Source organism: Euprymna scolopes, chromosome 27 (assembly GCF_053919585.1).
Source record: "Euprymna scolopes isolate OS-2025 chromosome 27, ASM5391958v1, whole genome shotgun sequence".
Taxonomy (NCBI): domain Eukaryota; kingdom Metazoa; phylum Mollusca; class Cephalopoda; order Sepiida; family Sepiolidae; genus Euprymna; species Euprymna scolopes.
In genome coordinates, this window is record NC_136508.1 from 59,241,064 (window position 1) to 59,250,249 (window position 9,186).

Here is a 9,186-nt window from a genome sequence, read left to right on the forward strand (position 1 = left end):
GGAATAAGCACGTGGGCAGTGTCACAAGCAACATACTCTGGACCGTTTATAAGCTGGACCAAAGAACTAAGGAATCTCAACGAGAAGACATGAAAACTGACCGACTCTATGTGAAAATGAAAGCCGGAGGAAGAGGGATGGTATGGATAGAAGAGTGTGTAAAAAAAAAAAAAACAGAAAAATATATGATGCAGAACACCGAAATAATTATTACCGCAGCAAGAGATATAGAAGAAACAAACACAATAGAAGAGACGAGGAATAAGACGAGGAAAGAAAAATGGGAAGTAAACAGCAACACAGACGATTCATACGGATGACAAAAGATAAGACTAACGAAAACATTTAGAAATGGCTAATAAAATGGAGCATAAACTGGGAAACTGAATCACTAATAACAGTCGCATAAGATAACGTGATTAGAACCAACCAAATGCAGAATCTGGGAACAAAGAGGCAAAACAATAAACCACATAATAAGTGAATGCAGTAAACTAGCCCAAAAAGAAATTTTAAAATAGACACGACAAAATGGGGAAGGTAGTACTGGGAATTATGCAGAGGGTTGCATCTTGAACACCCAGACAAATTGTATTAGCAGTACTGGAATATGAAAGATCCCATCGCATATAAATATAGAAACAGATAAACCCATTCAAGGAAGAAATTGGATATCATGATAGTTAGCAAGAAGGAAATACTGCTAGATCATAGATGTTGCCGTTTCAGCAGACCACAGAGTAAAGATCAAGGAGACGGAGAAGCGGAAGAAATACACGGAATTGGGCAAAAAGCTCATAGGGATTTGGAAAATGAAGGAAGTCAAGATAACACCACTAATAATAGGAGCACTAGGAACAATACCGAAACACTTTGAAAAAAGAATGGGATAGATTGGAATCAGAGGGATGGCTGAGAAGATAAAATTGTTATCCAAGAATAATGAAAACTGCAGAAATATTAATGAAAACCCTGGTATGTGGAGAGTAACACACATGAACTACAGAACCAAACTGGACACACAGAAACGGCTACAGACGTAAAACGCACAGCAACATCAAATGGAATCAACAGTATAATTATGAGATACCGCCTCCCCATTTTTTGTGTATATGTCAGTATAAACTGGCACCACACAAATAAGTGAGGAGGATGGAAAGACTGGGGAGAGAAAGCACTATTCAGACCTCTGCTGGTTAAGTGTAAAGAGGACTAATACCCTAAAAAATCAATGGTAAGTGGCTGTTGCGATAATGCAAACTATTTTGCAAAGGTTAGCCAAAAAGGTCAAGCGTACTGAAAATCTGTGGAGACTTGTTGTCACTCAGACTCCAGATAACACCACAAGTTGTTCACAGAGAGCAATATCTGATGATAGCTGGTGTAACTACTCTTAGTGAGAAAATAATAATAATAATAATAATAATAATAATAATAATAATAATAATAATAATAATAATAATAATAAGCAACATGTGCGAGCCAGACGAGCTGCAGCCGAGACAAAACATGAAGCATTGCATGGAACCAAGAACAATGAAGCTGCATACCTATAAGCTCACTGTTTTCTCCCAGTCCCCTCACATTACCCAATGCCACCCTCCAAAAGAATGATGCTAAAGACCCGAGAAGGGTCGTGAAGGATTGAAAGACCAAGGAGAGGGCGCTGATCAGACCTCCGCTGGGCAAGTGCCAAGAGAACTGGGACCTTGGGGAGGCTTACTGCCACTCAAATTCCAGTGGAGGCCATTGGCCGCTGCTAGCGAAAAATCAATGGTGCGCAGCTGCTGCGATGATGCAAATTCATTTGCAAATGTTATCGAAATAGGTGGAGAGTTCTGTAAATCTGGGGAAACTTGGTGTTACTTAGCTTTCAGGGAACACCACAGGTTGTTCTCAAGGAGAGATCCTTTATGATATGTGTGAAAGTTCCTTGTGAGACAATAATGAAAAAAATTTTTTATTATTATTATTATTATTATTATTATTATTATTAATAATAATAATAATAATAATAATAATAATAAAATGCTACAAAATGCGAATTGTATGAAATTTGACATTCCATCATCTGCAACATCTGGTTTTATAGTTTGAATCCCACGTGACTGAATTAACACCACATGACGCATGTTATATGAGCATTAAGCGCAAATTGAAGAATACATGCAAGAATGATTTGAAGATAAGGCAGCGGTTTCAGCAGTCTGTGAACGAAAAGCAATGACATTTCGTCTTATCTGAGTATCAAGTTTGCATTTTCATTAATTCACATTGAACATAATCCATTACAACAATTTCTTATTTTATGGTTTCTATAATTTCACTCACACAATCACTCGCACGCATACACACACACGCACGCACTCCCCCCCCACACACATATATGATTACTTGATATAATCAAATAAGTTAATATATGAAGATATAGTTTTATGCGTAAATTTTCTGTATTTACTTCAACAGCGCTTAATGCATAGGTAGCGCTAGGTAGTAAGTTATGATAATATATACGACAATTAAACTAAACAGAATATTCCGCGTTTTATTCTCGTGAGAATTCGTCAGGCTTATACCTGACGAATTCTTTGTAGCTTAATTGCCGTATATATTTTCATAACTTATTACATATATATATATATATATATATATATATATATATATAAATATATATATATACTTCATTTACTCACATAAATTCATATACGAAAGTATAGATTTATGCGTAAACTTTAAGTATTTACTTCAAACGTGCTCAATACGTAGGTAGAGCTAGTTAGTAATTTATAAAATATATATGGCGATTAAGCTTCACTGAATATTCGGCGTTTCATCCACTGCAGGATTCCTCAGGCTTATAAAACTCAAGCCTGAGGAATCCTAGAGTGGATGAAGCGCCGAATATTCAGTGTAGCTTTATCGCCATATATATTTCATAAATTACTACTATATATATATATATATATATATATATATATATATATATATATATATATATATATTCTTAGAAGTTACTTTAAAACAATAAAAAAATGCCCTTTGTTGGAACATTAGGTTACATGAACATGCAATAATATCAATGTTCTTAAAGGTATCATCAGTTGTTTACCATAAATTTGTGTTTCGGGAATCCAAAAACAACACAGTATATTTAATCATGGCTCCCCAGCAGTGTTGATTGAACGTATCCTCCCTTAAAACACACAGCAACAAATTACTTATGTATATACAGTGTAACACGGATATAAGAAACCCGAATATAAGAAAACGGATATAAGAGAGATTTTCTCTGGTCCCAAAGTAGAGCCTGGTTTAATGTACAGTGTAACCTGGATATAAGAAGCATGATTAAAGTAACCCGGATATAAAAGATCTGTAGGTCTGTATAGGAGGCCTCTTATATCGGGGATATATATATATATATATATATATATATATATATATATATATATATATATATATATATATACTATATAATTATAAAACTCAAATAACCTTGTAACGAGTGATGTAACCCAGTTTCCGGTTTACGACATCCGGTTGCGCATATGCGCAAAAACATGAACTATTAACACCGTAAACAAATCAACACCAATCTCTTCTTTTGCAGATTTTGACCTGCGCACTGAAATATTAACGTTATTATTTCGAAATTATTATTTAACATGGGAAGAGTCGGGGTGGTTTTCAACTATTCTTTATTACAACTATACTGTCGCTATTTTTTTTACAAGTAAACAACTTTGACCCATTGACAAACATAAGAACAATTGTAGTAAAGCCAAGATTACTACTACTACTGCTGCTACTGTCTATCCGTTCCTTTTCCTTCCTTCCTTCCTTCCTTCTTTTTTATTTTTTGTTTACATTTCTAGATAAAAAATAGTTGCGTGAGAACGGTGAATTTGTTGCCACATTTACTAATCTGTTTCAATATTAGTTTTATTTTATTTTATTTATTTAGGTTTTATTTTTTTGCTTCAAGTTTTATTAATTATTATTATGATTTTTTTTTTAGATTTTAAGTTTCTATAACTTGGTTGAAAGATTCCAATATGGGTTTTTCATTCTTATAGTTATTATCGGTAGGTTCATGTGCGTTTTTGCTGCTAAATGACTTTCGTCGACGTTCGATTCGTAAGAAAAATCATGTTTAATTTTCGATTTTTGAGCGATTATTCTGAAAAATAGGTAATTTTACACGAATAGGGAAGATTTTTATTTTTCATTTTTGAGTGATCCGTCCGTGATTTTTCATTTTGATATACTTTCATAGAAATGTTTTTGTTATATCAAGCAAAAACTATTTTCTTTACGTCACAAGGGTCACGCTCATACATGAATTCCATAGCTAATATAACATACTAACCCAATGGGTCACGGGTAGTCTAGTATATATATATATATATATATATATATATATATATATATATATATATATATATATATATATACTAGCAAAGATGCGGGGGATTTTGCTGGATACTTGGGTACCCGCCCTTAATCTATAACCTTGACTTTGAAAAATAGTGTGCGCCATTCGTAGATGGGGGATAATCATCATACCAAATTTGGTTATGATTGGTTTATTGGTGTGAGCTATAGGAGAGTATACATACATAGACTATGAGCTTGAACTATGACTTTAATCTCGAAAAATGGTGTGCATCATCCCTAGTTGGAGGACTGTCATCATGCCAGATTTTCTCACGATCGGTTCAGTGGTTTGGCCTGTAGGAGAATTGTACACACACACACACACACACACACACACACGCACACACACACAACCACACATACACACACGAACGCTACTCCTTTATATTACTACTAGCAGTTCAGGCCGGCTTTTTTTCGGGCCCTCTCTACTGTTCACAACTTTTTGCGCATATATATATAGGGTTATCTATACACAGATGATGATTAAGAGTCTTAGCTTTGTACGGCAGTCTCTGTTGAGATCCAGTAACAAGCAAGTGCAAGATAGCGCGCAACAACTTAAACTGCAGACCAGCTTAATACGGGTACTCGTCTCCCGCTTAATGTTTTTTTTTTAAATCAAAGATTTGCTTCTCCTAGAAAGGTTGCCTTCACCACAGCTTACGGGAGCCCTCGTCACCCTCACACACACATACATACACACAAAAACACATTGTGCTAGTTGGGCGTTGACCCCGAAAAAGGGTTCATTCGCCTTTTTGAAGGTCTTGTTTTTAATCCTTCAGGGAGACTAGCCACCCTCCTCACCAAACATGTCTGGTGGGGGAACCAGTTTAGTCGCCGGTGACCTGGCCATGAGGCAGGTAGTACTGGGTTACATGGTACCAATAGCATATGATATGACCTAACATATATATATATATATATATATATATATATATATTTATACATACACACACATAAAGTAATGAACAGTATATAGGACCCGAGAAACGCCGAGCTGAACTGCTAGTTTATAATAAATTTTCAATAGTAAGGCAAACCTATCCAGATTAAAAGAAAGGCTTTTCGGTTAAGAAAAGCAGAAAATAGATTAAGATAAGAATATAACGCGTAAAGTTACATAATAAGTTTATTACATTATCAAGTCAATAAGGGTTACAGAAAGAGGAATAAGGAAGAAATCTCCTCTACTTTCCTATTATCCTTCTTTCTGTCACCCTTATTGACTTGATAATGTAATAAAGTTCCTGCCAAACTTTACGCTTTATCTTCTTATCGTATTATATATATGTGTGTGTATGTGCGTGCTCGCACGCGCGTGTATGATTGTGTGTGTATTATAAATCCGTATTCCTGTTTGTTTGTTCGCAAAGACGTCATAGTGTCTATAATATATGTGTTATTACGCTATGTTTTACATCATAGCAGATGATGTCATTGGTGCGGTGGGGCAAAAATATAAGTAGATTCCACGGGCAACGCCGGGAAGCCTGCTAGCATATATATATATATATATATATATATATATATATATATATATAATTGATATTTGTATTTCTATCTATCGATCCATCGATCTACATATAATATATATATATATATATATGTGAAAATATTGTTTATTCACTTATATTTCGCTTTTTCTATATACCAATCCTTATTTAAGTAGCGCAATGTAATTACAGAGCATATATATATATATATTTATATATATATATATATATATATATATATATATATATATATATAAGTGATTTTTGTTGGCATGTATGCGAAGATTCTATACCAAACTCCTCTCTTTCTATTTGGTCTACGGAGTTGAAATTTGATATACAGAGTCTTTGTAACATGCTTTCGATTTGATTCTTAGCATGCAAAAATTGAAAATAAAACATTTGACCATGGCAAGGTAAGTCCGATAAAACAGTGCTTCTACTTTTACTCTTTCGTATGCGCAAAATAAAGCATTCATAGATAAAATCGCTTAATGTTTAATATTTCCTCTCTATTTGTCAGTAGCTCAAATGGTAAGGAAAGCTGGAGAGATAAACAGCTACCTAGGGTTGACTACAAAACATTCTGGTTTCGATTCTTACGGATGGTTCTAAACTCCTTGGTTTTTTAACTTTTGAAATCTTTACTATATATTGGATAATTATCAATAGAGGATTGGTTCTATAATAAAAAAAAATCTGTTTGGTCGCCGTTTTTGTAGAACATTACAAAATGGTCCTCCAACCAGGGAGTAACGTCAGACATCAAGATTGCTTCATCTGTGAAACGATTTTCCCTTATACATAACTTAATGGTCGGGAACAGATGAAAATCGGAAGTTGCAGAGTCAGGAGAGTAAGAGTCATGGGAGAGGATTTCATAGCCACATGTCTCTTCTTCTGATCTGGTGACATGTGCATTGTGGACCAGAGCGTTATCTTACAGAAGATGAATAAAATTGTTCCTTTTGTCCGGCCTCTGGTTTTGCTTCAAAGTGAATCATAATTGACTCCAGTAATTTTACTCTTTGCTAGTAAATCTGTCATCTCTATTCCGTATTTGTCCCAGAAAACTGTTAACAGAATCTTGCGAGCGGAGCATTGCACCTTTGCTTCTTGGGAGAGCATGATTCCAAGTGCTACCTCTGCGTTAACTAGGCTTTGCCAGTAAATTTGTCACCAATGCTCCATCTTGGATTATAGTCATGAACGCAGGTTTCATCTTCTGAAGTCAGTCTTCTGAAAAACTTTGACTCATCTTCTTGGCACTCAACAGATTCTTGCTTCTCGAAAGGTGTCAGCAACCTACGAATCCACCGAGTAGACACCTTATGCATATGCAAATGGTCATAAATTATGGTTTCCACAAACCCCGTACTAATCTTGACCTCTCAGGATATTTGCAGAATAGTCATACGTTGATCTTCCAAAATTCCAACTTGATTGACGGATGCCTTATCAATTGCAGGTGTCAACCAAATCTACGACATCTTTCCACAGATATCTCAAAATGGTTTAATTCACATTGCAAGAGTTTTACAGAGTCATATAATGAGGTACCATTACCATATGTTTCTATCGTTTCTAGTTGTGTGCCTAATTTCAAATACAAAACCCGAATCACTGTGCAACACTCAATAGTCTCCGTTTAACACCTGACTCGGTTCAAACACCTGTAAATTAGAAACCACCATCAGATCAGAGCTGAAAATTGCCCATAGAAATATAATCTATTGCCCATGTCAAATTTCACTTACATCAGACAATTGAAGGTGGGTCGGCCTTTCATAAATAAACAACTTCAATAAGAAATATCTTACTGTAAGTTGTTTTAAATTTTTAAAAATTATCCATCTTATGATCGATAAATTTGCGTTGACATTTCGAAAATCCTTTCTGTGTTGTCAGCATTGGTCAGTAAAAGCACATGCCATATTTTTTAGATCAAGCATTACACGAAATCGTAAATGTCTGGAGAGAAAAAGAATAGAGTAGATTAATAGAACTGCCCATTTCTCTAATTCCACTATTTTCTTATAAATCACTTAACCTTTTCTGACTCCAGATAAGTAGCGTTCAAGGTTTTCTGCTCTAAAAATGAACTTTACCTTTCTTTTATTGATGCTATTAGAAGCTTAGGTAAGAATTTTTATGTCCAAAGTAAAGAAATGGCTGTACGAATATGAAAAATCTAAAATTATAATGAAGATTATCTATGACCAGAAATATTGTGGAGATGGTGGAGATAAACGTTATTGATACTGGGGTGACTATACTTATGGTTGATGGGCTGCTTATAGTAGAGTTAAAGGTAAACACATTTGTGGGTATTCTGGTAAACAAAGCTTCAAATGTTGCATACGTCGATGGTCAATATGACTATAAAAGTCGAATTATTACATGGAAGAAATTAAATCATCTACATATCATTAAATCTCCGATCCAATTTCGTGTTTTCTTTTTCTTTTTTTGAGTAACCTCAGTCGCAGCACTAAAATTAGGGTATAGTTTTACTTCATTCCAGCGTGGTCAAGGACAGAGAAGTCTATCATCTGAAATGTGCCACCCAACTATATTCCATCAAATGTCAGACACATCGGGGCAGAGATCCTCATATGATTTCGAGTCGGGTATGGGCTAAAGTGCTTATCTCCACAATTGAGCTCCTGTGCATACGTTAAAGCATGAAGCAAAAATGGAAGGTTATATTGGCAGATTAGGAGAAAGCACAAAGGTTCAACCAAAGCAAAAAACAAAAAAAAATATGGGAAGAAGGACACAAAATTTAGAGAATTGAGTTTTATCATTCTTTTTGTTTTTTATTATTTTCTTCTTTTTTTTTTAGATAAATCCACAACTCAACTACGCTGCAAGAAAAATCAAAGGCAAGATAGAAGAAAGTTTTCAAAATTCTCAGTACCAGGAAGACTCCTCGGGGCTAAAGTTTACGGGACATCGGAAACTGACAGTCAATAACTTTCTCAGTAAGAAGGATTTCTCGTTGAGTCAAGTATAGTTTTAAGGAGGCGTCAACAACATGTGGATCGACGTATTGCGTAAATAAGTTAATTTTAAAGCCATTTAAACCGGATTAACAAGCATCGGATATAATACAAGATTTTCATTTGTTTCTAAAAGAAGAGATAACTTGTTTTATTAGGTAAGCCAACGTGAGGGACATTAATCCATATATATATATATATATATATATATATATATATATATATATATATATATATATATATATATA

General features: G+C 34.5%; 1 long non-coding RNA gene across 1 annotated transcript in view; it reads left to right on the forward strand.

Moving 5' to 3' along the window:
- The window catches only part of LOC145248656 (uncharacterized), a 182,560-nt gene extending 173,454 nt beyond the window's left edge, over positions 1 to 9,106 (forward strand). The window contains exon 2 of the long non-coding RNA XR_013863383.1: positions 8,782 to 9,106. This is a non-coding gene — a long non-coding RNA (uncharacterized LOC145248656). The remainder of the gene's footprint in view (positions 1 to 8,781) is intronic.
- The last annotated feature ends 80 nt before the right edge of the window (positions 9,107 to 9,186 follow it).